The following is a 24,022-nucleotide window of genomic DNA, read 5'->3' on the forward strand; positions in this document are numbered from 1 at the left end:
TGGGGATGCACTGCAGTGAGTCCAGAGAGTGCACTGGCACCACTGAGAATGCACTTCAGTGAGTCCAGAGAGTGCACTGGCACCACTGGGGATGCAGTGCAGTGAGTCCAGAGATCGCACTGGCTCCACTGGGGATGCAGTGCAGTGAGTCCAGAGAGTGCTCTGGCACCACTGGGGATGCAGTGCAGTGAGTCCAGAGAGTGCTCTGGCACCACTGGGGATGCAGTGCAGTGAGTCCAGAGAGTGCACTGGCACCACGGGTGATGCACTGCAGTTACTCCAGAGAGTGCACTGGCACCACTGGGGATGCGGTGCGGTGAGACCAGAGAGTGCACTGGCACCACTGGGGATGCACTGCAGTGAGTCCAGAGAGTGCACTTGCACCACTGAGAATGCACTTCAGTGAGTCCAAAGAGTGCACTGGCACCACTGGGGATGCACTGCAGTGAGTCCAGAGAGTGCACTGGCAACACTGGGGATGCAGTGCAGTGAGTCCAGAGAGTGCACTGGCACTACTGGGGATGCAGTGCAGCAAGTCCAGAGAGTGCACTGGCACCACTGGGGATGCATTGCAGTGAGTCCAGAGAGTGCACTGGCACCACTGGGGATGCAGTGCAGTGAGTCCAGAGAGTGCACTGGCACCACTGGGGATGCAGTACAGTGAGTCCAGAGAGTGCACTGGCACCACTGGTGATGCACTGCTGTGAGTCCAGAGAGTGCATTGGCACCACTGGGGATGCAGTGCAGTGAGTCCAGAGAGTGCACTGGCACCATTGGAGATGCAGTGCAGTGAGTCCAGAGAGTGCACTGGCACCACTGGGGATGCAGTGCAGTGAGCCTAGAGAGTGCACTGGCACCACTGGGGATGCAGTGCAGTGAGTCCAGAGAGTGCACTGGCACCACAGGGAAAGCACTGCATTGAGTCCAGAGAGTTCACTGGCACCACTGGAGATGCACATCAGTGAGTGCAGAGACTGCACTGGCACCACTGGGGATGCAGTGCAGTGAGTCCAGTGAGTGTACTGGCACCACTGGGGATGCAGTGCAGTGAGTCCAGAGAGTGCATTGGCACCACTTGGGATGCACTGCAGTGAGTCCAGAGAGTGCACTTGCACCCTTGGGGATGCAGTGCAGTGAGTCCAGAGAGTGCACTGACACCACTGGGGATGCAGTGCAGTGAGTCCAGAGAGTGCACTGGCACCAATGGGGATGCACAGCAGTGAGTCCAGAGAGTGCACTGGCACCACTGGGGATGCAGTGCAGTGAGTCCAGAGAGTGCACTGGCATCACTGGGGATGCAGTACAGTGAGTACAGAGATTGCACTGGCACCACTGGGGATGCACACCAGTGAGTCCAGAGAGTGCATTGGCACCACTGGGGATGCAGTGCAGTGAGTCCAGAGAGTGCACTGGCACCAGTGGAGATGCAGTGCAGTGAGTCCAGAGAGTGCACTGGCACCACTGGGGATGCAGTGCAGTGAGTCCAGAGAGTGCACTGGCACCACTGGGGATGCACTGCAGTGAGTCCAGAGAGTTCACTGGCACCACTGGAGATGCACTTCAGTGAGTGCAGAGACTGCACTGGCACCACTGGGGATGCAGTGCAGTGAGTCCAGAGAGTGCATTGGCACCACTTGGGATGCACTGCAGTGAGTCCAGAGAGTGCACTTGCACCACTGGGGATGCAGTGCAGTGAGTCCAGAGAGTGCACTGGCACCACTGGGGATGCAGTACAGTGAGTCCAGAGAGTGCACTGGCACCAATGGGGATGCACTGCTGTGAGTCCAGAGAGTGCATTGGCACCACTGGGGATGCAGTGCAGTGAGTCCAGAGAGTGCACTGGCACCATTGGAGATGCAGTGCAGTGAGTCCAGAGAGTGCACTGGCACCACAGGGAAAGCACTGCAGTGAGTCCAGAGAGTTCACTGGCACCACTGGAGATGCACTTCATTGAGTGCAGAGACTGCACTGGCACCACTGGGGATGCAGTGCAGTGAGTCCAGTGAGTGTACTGGCACCACTGGGGATGCACTGCAGTGAGTCCAGAGAGTGCATTGGCACCACTTGGGATGCACTGCAGTGAGTCCAGAGAGTGCACTTGCACCCTTGGGGATGCAGTGCAGTGAGTCCAGAGAGTGCACTGACACCACTGGGGATGCAGTGCAGTGAGTCCAGAGAGTGCACTGGCACCAATGGGGATGCACAGCAGTGAGTCCAGAGAGTGCACTGGCACCACTGGGGATGCAGTGCAGTGAGTCCAGAGAGTGCACTGGCACCACTGGGGATGCAGTACAGTGAGTCCAGAGAGTGCACTGGCACCACTGGGGATGCACAGCAGTGAGTCCAGAGAGTGCATTCGCACCACTGGGGATGCAGTGCAGTGAGTCCAGAGAGTGCACTGGCACCAGTGGAGATGCAGTGCAGTGAGTCCAGAGAGTGCACTGGCACCACTGGGGATGCAGTGCAGTGAGTCCAGAGAGTGCACTGGCACCACTGGGGATGCACTGCAGTGAGTCCAGAGAGTTCACTGGCACCACTGGAGATGCACTTCAGTGAGTGCAGAGACTGCACTGGCACCACTGGGGATGCAGTGCAGTGAGTCCAGTGAGTGTACTGGCACCACTGGGGATGCACTGCAGTGAGTCCAGAGAGTGCATTGGCACCACTTGGGATGCACTGCAGTGAGTCCAGAGAGTGCACTTGCACCACTGGAGATGCAGTGCAGTGAGTCCAGAGAGTGCACTGGCACCACTGGGGATGCAGAGCATGTGAGTCCAGAGAGTGCACTGGCACCAATGGGGATGCACTTCAGTGAGTCCACAGAGTGCACTGGCACCACTGGGGATGCAGTGCAGTGAGTCCAGAGAGTGCACTGGCACCATTGGAGATGCAGTGCAGTGAGTCCAGAGAGTGCACTGGCACCACTGGGGATGCAGTGCAGTGAGTCCAGAGAGTGCACTGGCACCACTGGGGATGCAGTGCAGTGAGTCCAGAGAGTGCACTTGCACCACTGGGGATGCACTGCAGTGAGTCCAGAGAGTTCACTGGCACCACTGGGGATGCAGTGCAGTGAGTCCAGAGAGTGCACTGGCACCACTGGGGATGCAGTGCAGTGAGTCCAGTGAGTGTACTGGCACCACTGGGGATGCACTGCAGTGAGTCCGGAGAGTGCATTGGCACCACTTGGGATGCACTGCAGTGAGTCCAGAGAGTGCACTTGCACCACTGGGGATGCAGTGCAGTGAGTCCAGAGAGTGCACTGGCACCACTGGGGATGCACAGCAGTGAGTCCACAGAGTGCACTGGCACCACTGGGGATGCAGTACAGTGAGTCCAGAGAGTGCACTGGCACCACTGGGGATGCACTGCAGTGAGTCCAGAGAGTGCTCTGGCACCACTGGCGATGCAGTGCAGTGAGTCCAGAGAGTGCACTAGCACCACTGGGGATGCAGTGCAGTCAGTCCAGTGAGTATACTGGCACCACTGGGGATGCACTGCAGTGAGTCCAGAGAGTGCACTGGCACCACTGAGAATGCACTTCAGTGAGTCCAGAGAGTGCACTGGCACCACTGGGGATGCACTGCAGTGAGTCCACAGAGTGCACTGGCACCACTGGGGATGCAGTGCAGTGAGTCCAGAGAGTGCACTGGCACCACTGGGGATGCACTGCAGTGAGTCCACAGAGTGCACTGGCACCACTGGGGATGCAGTGCAGTGAGTCCAGAGAGTGCACTGGCTCCACTGGGGATGCAGTGCAGTGAGTCCAGAGAGTGCTCTGGCACCACTGGGGATGCAGTGCAGTGAGTACACAGAATGTACTAGCACCACTGGGGATGCACTTCAGTGAGTCCAGAGAGTGCACTGGCACCACTGGGGATGCACTGCAGTGAGTCCAGAGAGTGCACTGGCACCACTGGGGATGCACTGCAGTGAGTCCAGAGAGTGCACTGGCACCACTGGGGATGCAGTGCAGTGAGTCCAGAGAGTGCACTGGCACCAGAGGGAATGCACTGCAGTGAGTCCAGTGAGTGCACTGGCACCACTGGGGATGCAGTGCAGTGAGTGCAGGGAGTGCACTGGCACCACTGGGGATGCAGTGCAGTGAGTCCAGAGAGTGCAGTGGCACCACTGGGGATGCAGTGCAGTGAGTCCAGAGAGTGCACAGGCAGCACTGGGGATGCAGTGCAGTGAGTCCAGAGAGTGCTCTGGCACCACTGGGGCTGCAGTGCAGTGAGTCCAGAGAGTGCACTGGCACCACTGGGGATGCAGTGCAGTGAGTCCAGAGAGTGCACTGGCACCACTGGTGATGCACTGCAGTTAGTCCAGAGAGTGCACTGGCACCACTGGGGATGCGGTACGGTGAGTCCAGAGCGTGCACTGGCACCACTGGTGATGCACTGCAGTGAGTCCAGAGAGTGCACTGGCACCACTGAGAATGCCCTTCAGTGAGTCCAGAGAGTGCACTGGCACCACTGGGGATGCACTGCTGTGAGTCCACAGAGTGCACTAGCACCACTGGGGATGCAGTGCAGTGAGTCCAGAGAGTGTACTGGCACCACTGGGGATGCACTGCAGTGAGTCCAGAGAGTGCACTGGCACCACTGAGAATGCACTTCAGTGAGTCCAGAGAGCGCACTGGCACCACTGGGGATGCAGTGCAGTGAGTCCAGAGAGTGCACTGGCACCACTGAGAATGCACTTCAGTGAGTCCAAAGAGTGCACTGGCACCACTGGGGATGCACTGCAGTGAGTCCAGAGAGTGCACTAGCACCACTGGGAATGTAGTGCAGTGAATCCAGTGAGTGCACTGGCACCAGTGGGGATGCACTGCAGTGAGTCCAGAGAGTGCACTGGCACCTCTGGGGATGTAGTGCAGTGACTCGAGAGAGTGCACTGGCACCACTGGGGATGCAGTGCAGTGACTCCAGAGAGTGCACTGGCACCACTTGGGATGCAGTGCAGTGAGTCCAGAGAGTGCACTGGCACCACTGGGGATGCAGTGCAGTGATTCAGAGAGTGCATTGGCACCACTGGGGATGCAGTGCAGTGAGTCCAGAGAGTGCACTGGCACCACTGGGGATGCAGTGCAGTGAGTCCAGAGAGTGCACTGGTACCACTGGGGATGCAGTGCAGTGAGTCCAGAGAGTGCAGTGGCACCACTGGGGATGCAGTGCAGTGAGTCCAGAGAGTGCACTGGCAACACTGGGGATGCAGTGCAGTGAGTCCAGAGAGTGCACTGGCACCACTGGGGATGCACTGCAGTGAGTCCAGAGAGCGCACTGGCACCACTGGGGATGCACTGCAGTGAGTCCACAGAGTGCACTGGCACCACTGAGAATGCACTTCAGTGAGTCCAGAGAGTGCACTGGTACCACTGGGGATGCACTGCAGTGAGTCCAGAGAGTGCACTGGCACCACTGGGGATGCAGTGCAGCAAGTCCAGAGAGTGCACTGGCACCACTGGGGATGCAGTGCAGTGAGTCAAGAGAGTGCACTGGCACCACTGGTGATGCGGTGCCGGGAGTCCAGAGAGTGCACTGGCACCACTGGGGATGCAGTGCAGTGAGTCCAGAGAGTGCACTGGCACCACTGGGGATGCACTGCAGTGAGTCCAGAGAGTGCTCTGGCACCACTGGGGATGCAGTGCAGTGAGTCCAGAGAGTGCACTGGCACCACTGGGGATGCAGTGCAGTGAGTCCAGAGAGTGCACTGGCACCACTGGTGATGCACTGCAGTTACTCCAGAGAGTGCACTGGCACCACTGGGGATGCGGTGCGGTGAGTCCAGAGAGTGCACTGGCACCACTGGGGATGCAGTGCAGTCAGTCCAGTGAGTGTACTGGCACCACTGGGGATGCGCTGCAGTGAGTCCAGAGAGTGCACTGGCACCACTGAGAATGCCCTTCAGTGAGTCCAGAGAGTGCACTGGCACCACTGGGGATGCACTGCAGTGAGTCCACAGAGTGCACTAGCACCACTGGGGATGCAGTGCAGTGACTCCAGAGAGTGCACTGGCACCACTGGGGATGCACTTCAGTGAGTCCAGAGAGTGCACTGGCACCACTGGGGATGCAGTGCAGTGAGTCCAGAGAGTGCATTGGCACCACTGGGGATGCAGTGCAGTGAGTCCAGAGAGTGCACTGGCACCACTGGGGATGCACTGCAGTGAGTCCACAGAGTGCACTGGTACCACTGGCGATGCAGTGCAGTGAGTCCAGAGAGTGCACTGGCACCACTGGGGATGCAGTGCAGTGAGTCCAGAGAGTGCACTGGCACCACTGGGGATGCAGTGCAGTGAGTCCAGAGAGTGCACTGGCAGCACTGGGGATGCAGTGCAGTGAGTCCAGAGAGTGCACTGGCACCACTGGGGATGCACTGCAGTGAGTCCAGAGAGCGCACTGGCACCACTGGGGATGCAGTGCAGTGAGTCCACAGAGTGCACTGGCACCACTGGGGATGCAGTGCAGTGAGTCCAGAGAGTGCACTGGCAGCTCTGGGGATGCAGTGCAGTGAGTCCAGAGAGTGCACTGGCACCACTGGGGATGCACTGCAGTGAGTCCAGAGAGCGCACTGGCACCACTGGGGATGCACTGCAGTGAGTCCACAGAGTGCACTAGCACCACTGGGGATGCAGTGCAGTGAATCCAGTGAGTGCACTGGCACCACTGGGGATGCAGTGCAGTGAGTCAAGAGAGTGCACTGGCACCACTGGGGATGCACTGCAGTGAGTGCAGAGAGTGCACTGGCACCACTGGGGATGCGGTGCCGGGAGTCCAGAGAGTGCACTGGCACCACTGGGGATGCAGTGCAGTGAGTCCAGAGAGTGCACTGGCACCACTGGGGATGCAGTGCAGTGAGTCCAGAGAGTGCACTGGCAACATTGGGGATGCACTGCAGTGAGTCCAGAGAGTGCTCTGGCACCACTGGGGATGCAGTACAGTGAGTCCAGAGAGTGCACTGGCACCACTGGGGATGCAGTGCAGTGAGTCCAGAGAGTGCACTGGCACCACTGGTGATGCACAGCAGTTACTCCAGAGAGTGCACTGGCACCACTGGGGATGCGGTGCGGTGAGTCCAGAGAGTGCACTGGCACCACTGGGGATGCAGTGCAGTCAGTCCAGTGAGTGTACTGGCACCACTGGGGATGCACTGCAGTGAGTCCAGAGAGTGCACTGGCACCACTGAGAATGCCCTTCAGTGAGTCCAGAGAGTGCACTGGCACCACTGGGGATGCACTGCCGTGAGTCCACAGAGTGCACTAGCACCACTGGGGATGCAGTGCAGTGAGTCCAGAGAGTGCACTGGCACCACTGGGGATGCAGTGCAGTGAGTCCAGAGAGTGCACGCGCTCCACTGGGGATGCAGTACAGTGAATCCAGAGAGTGCACTTTCACCACTGGGGATGCAGTGCAGTGAGTCCAGAGAGTGCAGTGGCAGCACAGAGGATGCAGTGCAGTGAGTCCAGAGAGTGCTCTGGCACCACTGGGGATGCAGTGCAGTGAGTCCAGAGAGTGCACTGGCACCACTGGGGATGCACTGCAGTGAGTCCAGAGAGTGCACTGGCACCACTGGTGATGCACTGCAGTGAGTCCAGAGAGTGCACTGGCACCACTGGGGATGCACTGCAGTGAGTCCACAGAGTGCACTGGCACCACTGGGTATGCAGTGCAGTGAGTCCAGAGAGTGTACTGGCACCAGAGGGAATGCACTGCAGTGAGTCCAGTGAGTGCACTGGCACCACTGGGGATGCAGTGCAGTGAGTGCAGAGAGTGCACTGGCACCACTGGACATGCAGTGCAGTGAGTCCAGAGAGTGCAGTGGCACCACTGGGGATGCAGTGCAGTGAGTCCAGAGAGTGCACTGGCAGCACTGGGGATGCAGTGCAGTGAGTCCAGAGAGTGCACTGGCAATACTGGGAATGCAGTGCAGTGAGTCCAGAGAGTGCACTGGCACCACTGGGGCTGCAGTGCAGTGAGTCCAGAGAGTGCACTGGCACCACTGGGGATGCACTGCAGTGAGTCCAGAGAGTGCTCTGGCACCACTCGGGATGCACTGAAGTGAGTCCAGAGAGTGCACTGGCACCACTGGGGATGCAGTGCAGTGAGTCCAGAGAGTGCACTGGCAACACTGGGGTTGCAGTGCAGTGAGTCCAGAGAGTGCAGTGGCACCACTGGGGATGCAGTGCAGTGAGTCCAGAGTGTGCACTGGCACGACTGGGAATGCAGTGCAGTGAGTCCAGAGATTGCACTGGCACCACTGGGGATGCAGTGCAGTGAGTCCAGAGAGTGCACTGGCACCACAGGTGATGCACTGCAGTGAGCCCAGAGAGTGCACTGGCACCACTGGGGATGCAGTGCAGTGAGTCCAGAGAGTGCACTGGCACTACTGGGGATGCAGTGCAGTGAGTCCAGAGTGTGCACTGGCACCAGAGGGAATGCACTGCAGTGAGTCCAGTGAGTGCACTGGCACCACTGGGTATGCAGTGCAGTGAGTGCAGAGAGTGCACTGGCACAACTGGGGATGCAGTGCAGTGAGTCCAGAGAGTGCAGTGACACCACTGGGGATGCAGTGCAGTGAGTCCAGAGAGTGCACAGGCAGCACTGGGGATGCAGTGCAGTGAGTCCAAAGAGTGCACTGGCACCACTGGGGATGCAGTGTAGTGAGTCCAGAGAGTGCACTGGCACCACTGGGTATGCACTGCTGTGAGTCCATAGAGTGCACTGGCAGCAGTGGGGATGCACTGCAGTGAGTCCAGAGAGTGCACTGGCACCACTGGGGATGCACTGCAGTGAGTCCAGAGAGTGCAGTGGCACCACTGGGGATGCAGTGCAGTGAGTCCAGAGAGTGCACTGGCACCACTGGGGATGCACTGCAGTGAGTCCAGAGAGTGCACTGGCACCACTGGGGATGCAGTGCAGTGAGTCCAGAGAGTGCACTGGCAGCACTGGGGATGCACTGCAGTGAGTCCAGAGAGTGCACTGGCACCACTGGGGATGCACTGCAGTGAGTCCACAGAGTGCTCTGGAACCACTGAGAATGCACTTCAGTGAGTCCAGAGAGTGCACTGGCACCACTGGGGATGCACTGCAGTGAGTCCAGAGAGTGCACTAGCACCACTGGGGAATGCAGTGCAGTGAGTCCAGTGAGTACACTGGCACCACTGGGGATGCAGTGCAGTGAGTCAAGAGAGTGCACTGGCACCACTGGGGATGCACTGCAGTGAGCCCAGAGAGTGCACTGGCACCACTGGGGATGCGGTGCCGGGAGTCCAGAGAGTGCTTTGGCACCACTGGGGATGCACTGCAGTTACTCCAGAGAGTGCACTGGCAACACTGGGGATGCAGTGCAGTGAGTCAAGAGAGTGCACTGGCACCACTGGGGATGCACTGCAGTGAGCCCAGAGAGTGCACTGGCACCACTGGGGATGCGGTGCCGGGAGTCCAGAGAGTGCTTTGGCACCACTGGGGATGCAGTGCAGTTACTCCAGAGAGTGCACTGGCACCACTGGGGATGCAGTACAGTGAGTCCAGAGAATGCACTGGCACCAATGGGGATGCAGTGCAGTGAGTACAGAGAGCGCACTGGCTCCACTGGGGATGCAGTGCAGTCAGTCCTGTGAGTGTACTGGCACCACTGGGGATGCAGTGCAGTGAGTCCAGAGAGTGCACTGGCACCACTGGTGATGCACTGCAGTGAGTCCAGAGAGTGCACTGGCACCACTGGGGATGCACTGCAGTGAGTCCAGAGAGTGCACTGGCACCACTGGGGATGCAGTGCAGTGAGTCCAGAGAGTGCACTGGCACCAGAGGGAATGCACTGCAGTGAGTCCAGTGAGTGCACTGGCACCACTGGGGATGCAGTGCAGTGAGTCCAGAGAGTGCACTGGCACCACTGGACATGCAGTGCAGTGAGTCCAGAGAGTGCAGTGGCACCACTGGGGATGCAGTGCAGTGAGTCCAGAGAGTGCACTGGCAGCACTGGGGATGCAGTGCAGTGAGTCCAGAGAGTGCACTGGCAATACTGGGGATGTAGTGCAGTGAGTCCAGAGAGTGCACTGGCACCACTGGGGATGCACTGCAGTGAGTCCAGAGAGTGCACTGGCACCACTGGGGATGCAGTGCAGTGAGTCCAGAGAGTGCTCTGGCACCACTGGGGATGCACTGAAGTGAGTCCAGAGAGTGCACTGGCACCACTGGGGATGCAGTGCAGTGAGTCCAGAGATTGCACTGGCAACACTGGGGTTGCAGTGCAGTTAGTCCAGAGAGTGCACTGGCACCACTGGGGATGCAGTACAGTGAGTCCAGAGTGTGCACTGGCAAGACTGGGAATGCAGTGCAGTGAGTCCAGAGATTGCACTGGCACCACTGGGGATGCAGTGCAGTGAGTCCAGAGAGTGCACTGGCACGACAGGTGATGCACTGCAGTGAGTCCAGAGAGTGCACTGGCACCACTGGGGATGCACTGCAGTGAGTCCAGAGAGTGCACTGGCACCACTGGGGATGCAGTGCAGTGAGTCCAGAGAGTGCACTGGCAGCAGTGGGGATGCACTGCAGTGAGTCCAGTGAGTGCACTGGCACCACTGGGTATGCAGTGCAGTGAGTGCAGAGAGTGCACTGGCACAACTGGGGATGCAGTGCAGTGAGTCCAGAGAGTGCACTGGCACCACTGGGGATGCAGTGCAGTGAGTCCAGAGAGTGCACAGGCAGCACTGGGGATGCAGTGCAGTGAGTCCAAAGAGTGCACTGGCACCACTGGGGATGCAGTGCAGTGAGTCCAGAGAGTGCACTGGCACCACTGGGGATGCACTGCTGTGAGTCCAGAGAGTGCACTGGCAGCAGTGGGGATGCACTGCAGTGAGTCCAGAGAGTGCACTGGCACCACTGGGGATGCACTGCAGTGAGTCCAGAGAGTGCAGTGGCACCACTGGGGATGCAGTGCAGTGAGTCCAGAGAGTGCACTGGCACCACTGGGGATGCACTGCAGTGAGTCCAGAGAGTGCACTGGCACCACTGGGGATGCAGTGCAGTGAGTCCAGAGAGTGCACTGGCAGCACTGGGGATGCACTGCAGTGAGTCCAGAGAGTGCACTGGCACCACTGGGGATGCACTGCAGTGAGTCCAGAGAGTGCACTGGAACCACTGAGAATGCACTTCAGTGAGTCCAGAGAGTGCACTGGCACCACTGGGGATGCACTGCAGTGAGTCCAGAGAGTGCACTAGCACCACTGAGAATGCAGTGCAGTGAGTCCAGTGAGTACACTGGCACCACTGGGGATGCAGTGCAGTGAGTCAAGAGAGTGCACTGGCACCACTGGGGATGCAGTGCAGTGAGTCCAGAGAGTGCACTGGCAGCACTGGGGATGCACTGCAGTGAGTCCAGAGAGTGCACTGGCACCACTGGGGATGCACTGCAGTGAGTCCAGAGAGTGCACTGGCACCACTGGGGATGCAGTGCAGTGAGTCCAGAGAGTGCACTGGCACCACTGGGGATGCAGTGCAGTGAGTCCAGAGAGTGCACTGGCACCACTGGGGATGCAGTGCAGTGAGTCCAGAGAGTGCACTGGCAGCACTGGGGATGCACTGCAGTGAGTCCAGAGAGTGCACTGGCACCACTGGGGATGCACTGCAGTGAGTCCAGAGAGCGCACTGGCACCACTGGGGATGCACTGCAGTGAGTCCACAGAGTGCACTGGAACCACTGAGAATGCACTTCAGTGAGTCCAGAGAGTGCACTGGCACCACTGGGGATGCACTGCAGTGAGTCCAGAGAGTGCACTAGCACCACTGGGGAATGCAGTGCAGTGAGTCCAGTGAGTACACTGGCACCACTGGGGATGCAGTGCAGTGAGTCAAGAGAGTGCACTGGCACCACTGGGGATGCACTGCAGTGAGCCCAGAGAGTGCACTGGCACCACTGGGGATGCGGTGCCGGGAGTCCAGAGAGTGCTTTGGCACCACTGGGGATGCAGTGCAGTGAGTCCAGAGAGTGCACTGGCAACACTGGGGATGCAGTACTGTGAGTCCAGAGAGTGCACTGGCACCACTGGGGATGCACTGCAGTGAGTCCAGAGAGTGCACTGGCACCACTCAGGGTGCAGTGCGGTGAGTCCAGAGAATGCACTGGCACCAATGGGGATGCAGTGCAGTGAGTACAGAGAGCTCACTGGCTCCACTGGGGATGCAGTGCAGTCAGTCCTGTGAGTGTACTGGCACCACTGGGGATGCAGTGCAGTGAGTCCAGAGAGTGCACTGGCACCACTGGTGATGCACTGCAGTGAGTCCAGAGAGTGCACTGGCACCACTGGGGATGCACTGCAGTGAGTCCAGAGAGTGCACTGGCACCACTGGGGATGCACTGCAGTGAGTCCAGAGAGTGCACTAGCACCAGAGGGAATGCACTGCAGTGAGTCCAGTGAGTGCACTGGCACCACTGGGGATGCAGTGCAGTGAGTCCAGAGAGTGCACTGGCACCACTGGACATGCAGTGCAGTGAGTCCAGAGAGTGCAGTGGCACCACTGGGGATGCAGTGCAGTGAGTCCAGAGAGTGCACTGGCACCACTGGGGATGCAGTGCAGTGAGCCCAGAGAGTGCACTGGCACCACTGGGGATGCGGTGCCGGGAGTCCAGAGAGTGCTTTGGCACCACTGGAGATGCACTGCAGTTACTCCAGAGAGTGCACTGGCAACACTGGGGATGCAGTGCAGTGAGTCAAGAGAGTGCACTGGCACCACTGGGGATGCACTGCAGTGAGCCCAGAGAGTGCACTGGCACCACTGGGGATGCGGTGCCGGGAGTCCAGAGAGTGCTTTGGCACCACTGGGGATGCACTGCAGTTACTCCAGAGAGTGCACTGGCACCACTGGTGATGCAGTACAGTGAGTCCAGAGAATGCACTGGCACCAATGGGGATGCAGTGCAGTGAGTACAGAGAGCGCACTGGCTCCACTGGGGATGCAGTGCAGTCAGTCCTGTGAGTGTACTGGCACCACTGGGGATGCAGTGCAGTGAGTCCAGAGAGTGCACTGGCACCACTGGTGATGCACTGCAGTGAGTCCAGAGAGTGCACTGGCACCACTGGGGATGCACTGCAGTGAGTCCAGAGAGTGCACTGGCACCACTGGGGATGCAGTGCAGTGAGTCCAGAGAGTGCACTGGCACCAGAGGGAATGCACTGCAGTGAGTCCAGTGAGTGCACTGGCACCACTGGGGATGCAGTGCAGTGAGTCCAGAGAGTGCACTGGCACCACTGGACATGCAGTGCAGTGAGTCCAGAGAGTGCAGTGGCACCACTGGGGATGCAGTGCAGTGAGTCCAGAGAGTGCACTGGCAGCACTGGGGATGCAGTGCAGTGAGTCCAGAGAGTGCACTGGCAATACTGGGGATGTAGTGCAGTGAGTCCAGAGAGTGCACTGGCACCACTGGGGCTGCAGTGCAGTGAGTCCAGAGAGTGCACTGGCACCACTGGGGATGCAGTGCAGTGAGTCCAGAGAGTGCTCTGGCACCACTGGGGATGCACTGAAGTGAGTCCAGAGAGTGCACTGGCACCACTGGGGATGCAGTGCAGTGAGTCCAGAGATTGCACTGGCAACACTGGGGTTGCAGTGCAGTTAGTCCAGAGAGTGCACTGGCACCACTGGGGATGCAGTACAGTGAGTCCAGAGTGTGCACTGGCAAGACTGGGAATGCAGTGCAGTGAGTCCAGAGATTGCACTGGCACCACTGGGGATGCAGTGCAGTGAGTCCAGAGAGTGCACTGGCACGACAGGTGATGCACTGCAGTGAGTCCAGAGAGTGCACTGGCACCACTGGGGATGCACTGCAGTGAGTCCAGAGAGTGCACTGGCACCACTGGGGATGCAGTGCAGTGAGTCCAGAGAGTGCACTGGCAGCAGTGGGGATGCACTGCAGTGAGTCCAGTGAGTGCACTGGCACCACTGGGTATGCAGTGCAGTGAGTGCAGAGAGTGCACTGGCACAACTAGGGATGCAGTGCAGTGAGTCCAGAGAGTGCACTGGCACCACTGGGGATGCAGTGCAGTGAGTCCAGAGAGTGCACAGGCAGCACTGGGGATGCAGTGCAGTGAGTCCAAAGAGTGCACTGGCACCACTGGGGATGCGGTGCCGGGAGTCCAGAGAGTGCTTTGGCACCACTGGAGATGCACTGCAGTTACTCCAGAGAGTGCACTGGCAACACTGGGGATGCAGTGCAGTGAGTCAAGAGAGTGCACTGGCACCACTGGGGATGCACTGCAGTGAGCCCAGAGAGTGCACTGGCACCACTGGGGATGCGGTGCCGGGAGTCCAGAGAGTGCTTTGGCACCACTGGGGATGCACTGCAGTTACTCCAGAGAGTGCACTGGCACCACTGGTGATGCAGTACAGTGAGTCCAGAGAATGCACTGGCACCAATGGGGATGCAGTGCAGTGAGTACAGAGAGCGCACTGGCTCCACTGGGGATGCAGTGCAGTCAGTCCTGTGAGTGTACTGGCACCACTGGGGATGCAGTGCAGTGAGTCCAGAGAGTGCACTGGCACCACTGGTGATGCACTGCAGTGAGTCCAGAGAGTGCACTGGCACCACTGGGGATGCACTGCAGTGAGTCCAGAGAGTGCACTGGCACCACTGGGGATGCAGTGCAGTGAGTCCAGAGAGTGCACTGGCACCAGAGGGAATGCACTGCAGTGAGTCCAGTGAGTGCACTGGCACCACTGGGGATGCAGTGCAGTGAGTCCAGAGAGTGCACTGGCACCACTGGACATGCAGTGCAGTGAGTCCAGAGAGTGCAGTGGCACCACTGGGGATGCAGTGCAGTGAGTCCAGAGAGTGCACTGGCAGCACTGGGGATGCAGTGCAGTGAGTCCAGAGAGTGCACTGGCAATACTGGGGATGTAGTGCAGTGAGTCCAGAGAGTGCACTGGCACCACTGGGGCTGCAGTGCAGTGAGTCCAGAGAGTGCACTGGCACCACTGGGGATGCAGTGCAGTGAGTCCAGAGAGTGCTCTGGCACCACTGGGGATGCACTGAAGTGAGTCCAGAGAGTGCACTGGCACCACTGGGGATGCAGTGCAGTGAGTCCAGAGATTGCACTGGCAACACTGGGGTTGCAGTGCAGTTAGTCCAGAGAGTGCACTGGCACCACTGGGGATGCAGTACAGTGAGTCCAGAGTGTGCACTGGCAAGACTGGGAATGCAGTGCAGTGAGTCCAGAGATTGCACTGGCACCACTGGGGATGCAGTGCAGTGAGTCCAGAGAGTGCACTGGCACGACAGGTGATGCACTGCAGTGAGTCCAGAGAGTGCACTGGCACCACTGGGGATGCACTGCAGTGAGTCCAGAGAGTGCACTGGCACCACTGGGGATGCAGTGCAGTGAGTCCAGAGAGTGCACTGGCAGCAGTGGGGATGCACTGCAGTGAGTCCAGTGAGTGCACTGGCACCACTGGGTATGCAGTGCAGTGAGTCCAGAGAGTGCACAGGCAGCACTGGGGATGCAGTGCAGTGAGTCCAAAGAGTGCACTGGCACCACTGGGGATGCAGTGCAGTGAGTCCAGAGAGTGCACTGGCACCACTGGGGATGCAGTGCAGTGAGTCCAGAGAGTGCACAGGCAGCACTGGGGATGCAGTGCAGTGAGTCCAAAGAGTGCACTGGCACCACTGGGGATGCAGTGCAGTGAGTCCAGAGAGTGCACTGGCACCACTGGGGATGCACTGCTGTGAGTCCAGAGAGTGCACTGGCAGCAGTGGGGATGCACTGCAGTGAGTCCAGAGAGTGCACTGGCACCACTGGGGATGCACTGCAGTGAGTCCAGAGAGTGCAGTGGCACCACTGGGGATGCAGTGCAGTGAGTCCAGAGAGTGCACTGGCACCACTGGGGATGCACTGCAGTGAGTCCAGAGAGTGCACTGGCACCACTGGGGATGCAGTGCAGTGAGTCCAGAGAGTGCACTGGCAGCACTGGGGATGCACTGCAGTGAGTCCAGAGAGTGCACTGGCACCACTGGGGATGCACTGCAGTGAGTCCAGAGAGTGCACTGGAACCACTGAGAATGCACTTCAGTGAGTCCAGAGAGTGCACTGGCACCACTGGGGATGCACTGCAGTGAGTCCAGAGAGTGCACTAGCACCACTGAGAATGCAGTGCAGTGAGTCCAGTGAGTACACTGGCACCACTGGGGATGCAGTGCAGTGAGTCAAGAGAGTGCACTGGCACCACTGGGGATGCAGTGCAGTGAGTCCAGAGAGTGCACTGGCAGCACTGGGGATGCACTGCAGTGAGTCCAGAGAGTGCACTGGCACCACTGGGGATGCACTGCAGTGAGTCCAGAGAGTGCACTGGCACCACTGGGGATGCAGTGCAGTGAGTCCAGAGAGTGCACTGGCACCACTGGGGATGCACTGCAGTGAGTCCACAGAGTGCACTGGAACCACTGAGAATGCACTTCAGTGAGTCCAGAGAGTGCACTGGCACCACTGGGGATGCACTGCAGTGAGTCCAGAGAGTGCACTAGCACCACTGGGGAATGCAGTGCAGTGAGTCCAGTGAGTACACTGGCACCACTGGGGATGCAGTGCAGTGAGTCAAGAGAGTGCACTGGCACCACTGGGGATGCACTGCAGTGAGCCCAGAGAGTGCACTGGCACCACTGGGGATGCGGTGCCGGGAGTCCAGAGAGTGCTTTGGCACCACTGGGGATGCAGTGCAGTGAGTCCAGAGAGTGCACTGGCAACACTGGGGATGCAGTACTGTGAGTCCTGAGAGTGCACTGGCACCACTGGGGATGCACTGCAGTGAGTCCAGAGAGTGCACTGGCACCACTCAGGGTGCAGTGCGGTGAGTCCAGAGAATGCACTGGCACCAATGGGGATGCAGTGCAGTGAGTACAGAGAGCTCACTGGCTCCACTGGGGATGCAGTGCAGTCAGTCCTGTGAGTGTACTGGCACCACTGGGGATGCAGTGCAGTGAGTCCAGAGAGTGCACTGGCACCACTGGTGATGCACTGCAGTGAGTCCAGAGAGTGCACTGGCACCACTGGGGATGCACTGCAGTGAGTCCAGAGAGTGCACTGGCACCACTGGGGATGCACTGCAGTGAGTCCAGAGAGTGCACTGGCACCAGAGGGAATGCACTGCAGTGAGTCCAGTGAGTGCACTGGCACCACTGGGGATGCAGTGCAGTGAGTCCAGAGAGTGCACTGGCACCACTGGACATGCAGTGCAGTGAGTCCAGAGAGTGCAGTGGCACCACTGGGGATGCAGTGCAGTGAGTCCAGAGAGTGCACTGGCACCACTGGGGATGCAGTGCAGTGAGTCCAGAGAGTGCACTGGCAATACTGGGGATGCAGTGCAGTGAGTCCAGAGAGTGCACTGGCACCACTGGGGCTGCAGTGCAGTGAGTCCAGAGTGTGCACTGGCACCACTGGGGATGCAGTGCAGTGAGTCCAGAGAGTGCTCTGGCACCACTGGGGATGCACTGAAGTGAGTCCAGAGAGTGCACTGGCACCACTGGGGATGCAGTGCAGTGAGTCCAGAGATTGCACTGGCAACACTGGGGTTGCAGTGCAGTGAGTCCAGAGAGTGCACTGGCACCACTGGGGATGCAGTACAGTGAGTCCAGAGTGTGCAATGGCAAGACTGGGAATGCAGTGCAGTGAGTCCAGAGATTGCACTGGCACCACTGGGGATGCACTTCAGTGAGTCCAGAGAGTGCACTGGCACCACAGGTGATGCACTGCAGTGAGTCCAGAGAGTGCACTGGCACCACTGGTGATGCAGTGCAGTGAGTCCAGAGAGTGCACTGGCACCACTGGGGATGCAGTGCAGTGAGTCCAGAGAGTGCACTGGCACCACTGGGGATGCAGTGCAGTGAGTCCAGAGAGTGCACTGGCACCAATGGGGATGCACAGCAGTGAGTCCAGAGAGTGCACTGGCACCACTGGGGATGCAGTGCAGTGAGTCCAGAGAGTGCACTGGCACCACTGGGGATGCACTGCAGTGAGTCCAGAGAGTGCACTGGCACCACTGGGGATGCACTGCAGTTAGTCCAAAGACTTCACTGGCACCACTGGGGATGCAGTGCAGTGAGTCCAGAGAGTGCACTGGCACCACTGGGGATGCAGTGAAGTGAGTGCAGAGAGTGCACTGGCACCACTGGGGATGCACTTCAGTGAGTCCAGAGAGTGTACTGACACCACTGGGGATGCGGTGCAGTGAGTCCAGAGAGTGCACTGGCACCACTGGGGATGCAGTGCAGTGAGTCCAGAGAGTGCTCTGGCACCACTGGGGATGCACTGCAGTGAGTCCAGAGACTGCACTGGCACCACTGGGGATGCAGTGCAGTGAGTCCAGAGAGTGCACTGGCACCACTGGGGATGCAGTGCAGTGAGTCCAGAGAGTGCACTGGCACCACTGGTGATGCAGTCCAGTGAGTCCGGTGAATGCACTGGCACCACTGGGGATGCTGTGCAGTGAGTGCAGAGAGTGCACTGGCACCACCTTTGATGCACTGCAGTGTGTCCAGTGAGTGCACTGGCACCACTGGGGATGCAGTGCTGTGACTCCGGAGAGCGCAGTGGCACCACTGGGGATGCAGTGCAGTCAGTCAAGTGAGTGCACTGGCACCACTGGGGATGCAGTGCAGTGAGTGCAGAGAGTGCAATGGCACCAATGGGGATGCAGTTCAGTGAGTCCAGAGAGTGCACTGGCACCACTGGGGATGCAGTGCAGTGAGTCCAGAGATTGCACTGGCACCACTGGGGATGCAGTGCTGTGACTCCAGAGAGCGCACTGGCACCACTGGGGATGCAGTGCAGTGAGTCCAGAGAGCGCACTGGCACCACTGGGGATGCAGTGCAGTGAGTCCAGAGAGTGCACTGGCACCACTGGGGATGCACTGCAGTGAGTCCAGAGAGTGCACTGGCACTACTGGGGCTGCAGTGCAGTGAGTCCAGAGAGTGCACTGGCACCACTGGGGATGCACTGCAGTGAGTCCAGAGATTGCACTGGCACCACTGGGGATGCAGTGCAGTGAGTCCAGAGAGTGCACTGGCACCACTGGGGATGCACTACAGTGAGTCCACAGAGTGCACTGGCACCACTGGGGATGCTCTGCAGTGAGTCCAGAGATTGCACTGGCACCACTGGGGATGCAGTGCAGTGAGTGCAGAGAGTTCACTGGCACCACTGGGGATGCACTTCAGTGAGTTCAGAGAGTGCACTTGCACCACTGGGGATGGGTTTCAAGCCAACTGCATTAACCGCTCATGCTTCTTTCTTATGAGACGTTAGTAAACCAATTACATAGCCTTGTCAAGACTAAATCACAGGTAAAAATCCTGTACATCTCATGTGGCCAACCACTCCCAACTAGGATTCCAAGAACCAGGAGGTTCGGTGAAAATAGGGCTAGTGCTATTAGAGGGGTGATTATTAGGGTAAGCCCTAAGCTGTCTTTAATGGAGAAGTATGGGTGGAATGGGATTTTGTCGCAGTCTGATACGATTCCTAGTGGGTTATTTGAGCCTGATTCGTGTAGGAAGGTTAGGTGGACTAGGGTGATTCCTGCAATTAGGAAGGGCAGTAGGAAGTGGATGGCGAAGAATCGGGTTAAGGTTGGATTGTCTACTGAGAATCCTCCTCAGGCTCATTCTACTAGAGTTTGCCCAATGTACGGGATGGCTGAGAATAGGTTGGTGATTACGGTGGCCCCTCAGAATGACATTTGTCCTCATGGTAGGACATACCCTACGAAGGCAGTTGCTATTAGGGTGAGTAGGAGGATTACTCCTGTGTTTCAGGTTTCTTTGTATAGGTAGGAGCCGTAGTAGAGGCCTCGTCCGATGTGTAAGTAGATGCAGATAAAGAAGAGCGAAGCACCGTTGGCGTGGAGGTTGCGGATGAGCCATCCGTACTGGACGTCTCGGCATGTGTGAGCTACTGAGGAGAAGGCGAGTGAAGTGTCTGCGGTGTAGTGTATGGCTAGTAGCAGGCCTGTTAGGATTTGTGTGGCTAAGCAGATGGCTAGAAGGGAGCCGAAGTTTCATCAGGCAGAGATGTTGGAGGGGGCGGGTAGGTCGATTAGGGAGTTGTTGATTATTTTTAGTAGGGGATGGGATTTGCGGATGTTAGGGGCCATTAGTGAGTCTGTGTGTTATTAGGATTATTACCAGGATGGAGAGGGCGAAGGATCCTAGGTAGGCCTTAATTAGCCCTGTGTGTATTGAGGTTGCGGCTTTGCTTGCGGCTACTTGTAGTTCAGCAAGGCCCTCTGGCCCTATTTTTTTGAGTCAGGAGAGGTCGATCAAGTGTAGGGCAATGTTTTGTCCCTTTTCTAGTAGGTTTTTGGAGAAGAATCGGTGTACTAGGGGGTTGAAGTACCCTAATGCAGAGGAGAAGTTTATGAGGGGGTTTGGTTTGGGGTGAGTGAGGGTGTGTGTTATGTTCGATAGTTCTAGGGCTAGGATGATTCCTAGGATTGTTATGAGGATGGCAGCGGTTTTGGTGATAAGGGGTATGGTTATTGGGGGGGTTTTGGTTGGTGTGATGAAAGAGGTAATGATTATTCCTGCTGTAATGCTGCCTAGGGCGAGTCGGGTTAGGGGGGCGGTGATTAGTGGGTTGTTTTCATTTATTGATACTATTGGGGGGATTCGGGTTTGTCCAGCTTGGACTAGGATGGTTATGCGGATGCTGTAGGTTGCGGTGAATGCTGTGGCTATAAGGGTTAGGAGTAGGGCTCAAGTATTTAGGTATGATGTGTTTAAGCTTTCGATGATGAGGTCTTTTGAGTAGAATCCGGCTAGGAATGGGGTTCCTATCAGCGCCAGGTTTCCGATGGTTAGGCAGGAAGTAGTGACTGGGAGTATTTTCTGTAGGCCTCCTATCTTTCGGATATCTTGTTCTCCGTTTAGGTTGTGGATGATAGACCCTGAGCATAGGAATAGTATGGCTTTAAAGAAGGCATGGGTTGAGATGTGTAGGAAGGCTAGTTGTGGGAGGTTTAGTCCGATAGTGACTATTATTAGTCCTAGTTGGCTGGATGTTGAGAAAGCAATGATTTTTTTGATGTCATTTTGGGTTAGGGCGCATGTGGCAGCGAATAGGGTTGATAGAGCACCTAGGCATAGGCAGGCAGTTAGGGCTGTCTGGTTGGTGGCTAGCAGGGGGTGCATGCGGATGAGCAGGAAGATTCCGGCTACTACTATGGTACTGGAGTGCAGTAGGGCTGATACTGGGGTGGGGCCTTCTATTGCTGCGGGCAGTCATGGGTGGAGTCCAAATTGGGCGGATTTTCCTGCGGCTGCGAGGATTAATCCTATGAGGGGGAGGATTGGGGTTTGGTGGGGGTGTACGGCTTGTTGGATCTCTCAGGTGTTGAATGTTGAAGCTAGTCATGCTATGCTCAGGATCAGTCCGATGTCTCCGATTCGGTTGTAGATTACGGCTCGTAGGGCGGCGGTGTTGGCATCTGCTCGGCCTTGTCATCAGCCGATGAGAAGGAAGGACATGATTCGTACTCCTTCCCAGCCTACGAATAGGAGGAATATGTTGTTTGCGGTTGTTAGGAGGAGTATGGCGACTAGGAATGTCAGTAGGTAGGTGAAAAATTTTGTTACGTATGGCTCTGAGGCCATGTATCATATGGCGAATTGTAGGATTGATCATGTTACAAATAGGGCGATTGGAAGAAATGTTATTGAGTATTGGTCTATTTTTAGGCTCAGGGGGATTTTAAAGTTTATAATGAATTTTCACTCCCAGTGGCAGGTGACAGATTCTACTCCCGAGTAGATGAATGCGGTTGTAGGGGCTAGGCTAATTAGGAATGCGGTTTTAACAGCGCGGGTGGTGGCTTGTGGGGTGTTTTTAAAGTTTTTAAATAGAAATGGCAGGATGATTGGGGTTAGGAGGATTGTCAGCGTGAGTAGTGTGAGGGAGTTGATTAGTAGTGTGGGGTTCACTCCTTTTACTTGGATTTGCACCAAGATGGGTGGTTCCTAAGACCAGTGGATTGCTGTTATCCTTTAAAAGTAAGGGGGCTGAGGTTTTAGGCTCAGATGTAAGAGTTAGCAGCTCTTGTTGGTTAAACCCTCCCCTCGGCAGGTAAGAAGGTTTGAACTTCTATTCTTAGAATCACAGTCTAATGTTTGGTTTAAACTATACTTGCATGAGGGGATTCCGGAGATCAGTTCGGGTTTGAGGATTAGGAGGAATATTGGGATAATGTGGAGTGTTATGAGCAGGTGTTCTCGCGTGGTTGAGTTTTGCATAGATGTGATGTGGGAGGGGATTGAGCCTCGTTGGGTCATTAGTAGTATGAATAAGGTGTAGGAGGCGGTTAGTAGGGTTGCGATTCCTGTTAGGATGATCGTGAAGGCAGATCAGTTGAATAAGGTGATTATAATGGTTAGCTCTGCTATGAGGTTTGTTGTTGGGGGTAAGGCTATGTTTGTTAGATTGGCCAGCAATCATCAGGTAGCTATGAGTGGTAGGAGAGGTTGTAGGCCTCGTGTGAGTAGTAGAATTCGGCTGTGCGTACGTTCATAGTTTGTGTTGGCTAGGCAGAATAGTATGGAGGAAGTTAGTCCATGGGAAATTATTAGGATCATTGCCCCTGAGAATGATCAGTGGGTTTGGATTATTCCTGCGGCGATAACTAGGCCTATGTGGCTAACGGATGAATAAGCGATTAGTGATTTTAGGTCTGTCTGTCGTAGGCAGATTGAGCTAGTCATTAGGGCGCCTCATAGGGCCAGGGTTAGGAAGGGGTAGTGCAGGAGGTTGGACAGTGGGCCCATAAATAGAGTGACTCGTATAATTCCGTATCCTCCTAGCTTTAGTAGTAGGGCGGCGAGGAGTATTGAGCCTGCGATGGGTGCTTCTACGTGGGCTTTTGGCAGTCAGAGGTGTAGGCCGTATAGTGGGGCTTTTACTATGAATGCTATGAGCAGTGCTAGACCTGATAGTATTCCTGTCCATGAGGTGGATAGGGTTGGGTGGGTTAGTTGTAGGGTTGGCAGGTGCAGGGTGCCAATTTTCACGTATAGGTGTATGATTGTGATTAGCAGGGGTAGAGAGCTTACTGGCGTGTAGAATAGCAGGTAGATGCCAGCGCTTAGGCGTTCTGGTTGGTTCCCCCATCGGGTGATTAAGATTAGGGTGGGAATGAGGGTTGCTTCAAATGAGATGTAAAATAGTGCTAGTTCTGTGGTGGAAAAGGCTAGTAGGATGAATGGCTGGACTGCGACTAAGGTTGAGATAAAGATTCGTTTGCGTTGTAGGGGTTCTTGTTGCAGGTGGTTTTGGCTTGCTATGATTATGAGTGGGAGTAGTCAGCAGGATAGTACTAGGAGGGGGGATGAGATTTGGTCAATTCCTGTTCAGTTGGATAAAAATTTGTAGGGGTAGTAGGTTGGGATTAATCGCTGTAGGCTTAGGGCAGCGATTAGGAGGCTGTATAAGGTGGTGTTAGTCCATAGAAATTTTGGTGGAGACAGCAGGGCTGTTGGAAGAAGTATGATTGTGGGTAGGATGATTTTTAGCATTGCAGGAGGTTTAGGTTGTGTAGATGGTCGGAGCCATGTGTGCGGGTGGAGGCTACTAGGATGGCCAGGCCTGTGCCCGCCTCACACGCTGAGAAGGTTAGCATGAGAATTGGTACCATGGTGAATGAGGAGACTTGGTTTTCGATGGATCATATTGATAGGCCTACGAATATCGATAATATTATGCTTTCAAGGCGTAGTAGGGCGGATACTAGGTGGGTTCGGTGGAAGGCTAGTCCTAGTCCGCTGAAAATGAAGGCTGAGTAGAAGCTTAAATGTAGGGGCGACATAAAAAAGTTACAGGGTTGGCTGTAATCTGCTGGGTCGAAACCAGCTATCTTTTTGGTTAGACTAACTTTCTGTTATTCTGCTCATTCTAGGCCCCCTTGAATTCACTCGTAGGCCAGTCCGAGTGTTAGGAGAAGGAGGATCACTACAGTTCAGGTGAGGGTCATTAGGGGGGATTGGAGTTGGACGGCTC

The sequence above is a fragment of the Anser brachyrhynchus genome, assembly GCF_964034855.1.
Source record: "Anser brachyrhynchus genome assembly, chromosome: 4".
NCBI classification, from domain to species: Eukaryota; Metazoa; Chordata; class Aves; order Anseriformes; family Anatidae; genus Anser; species Anser brachyrhynchus.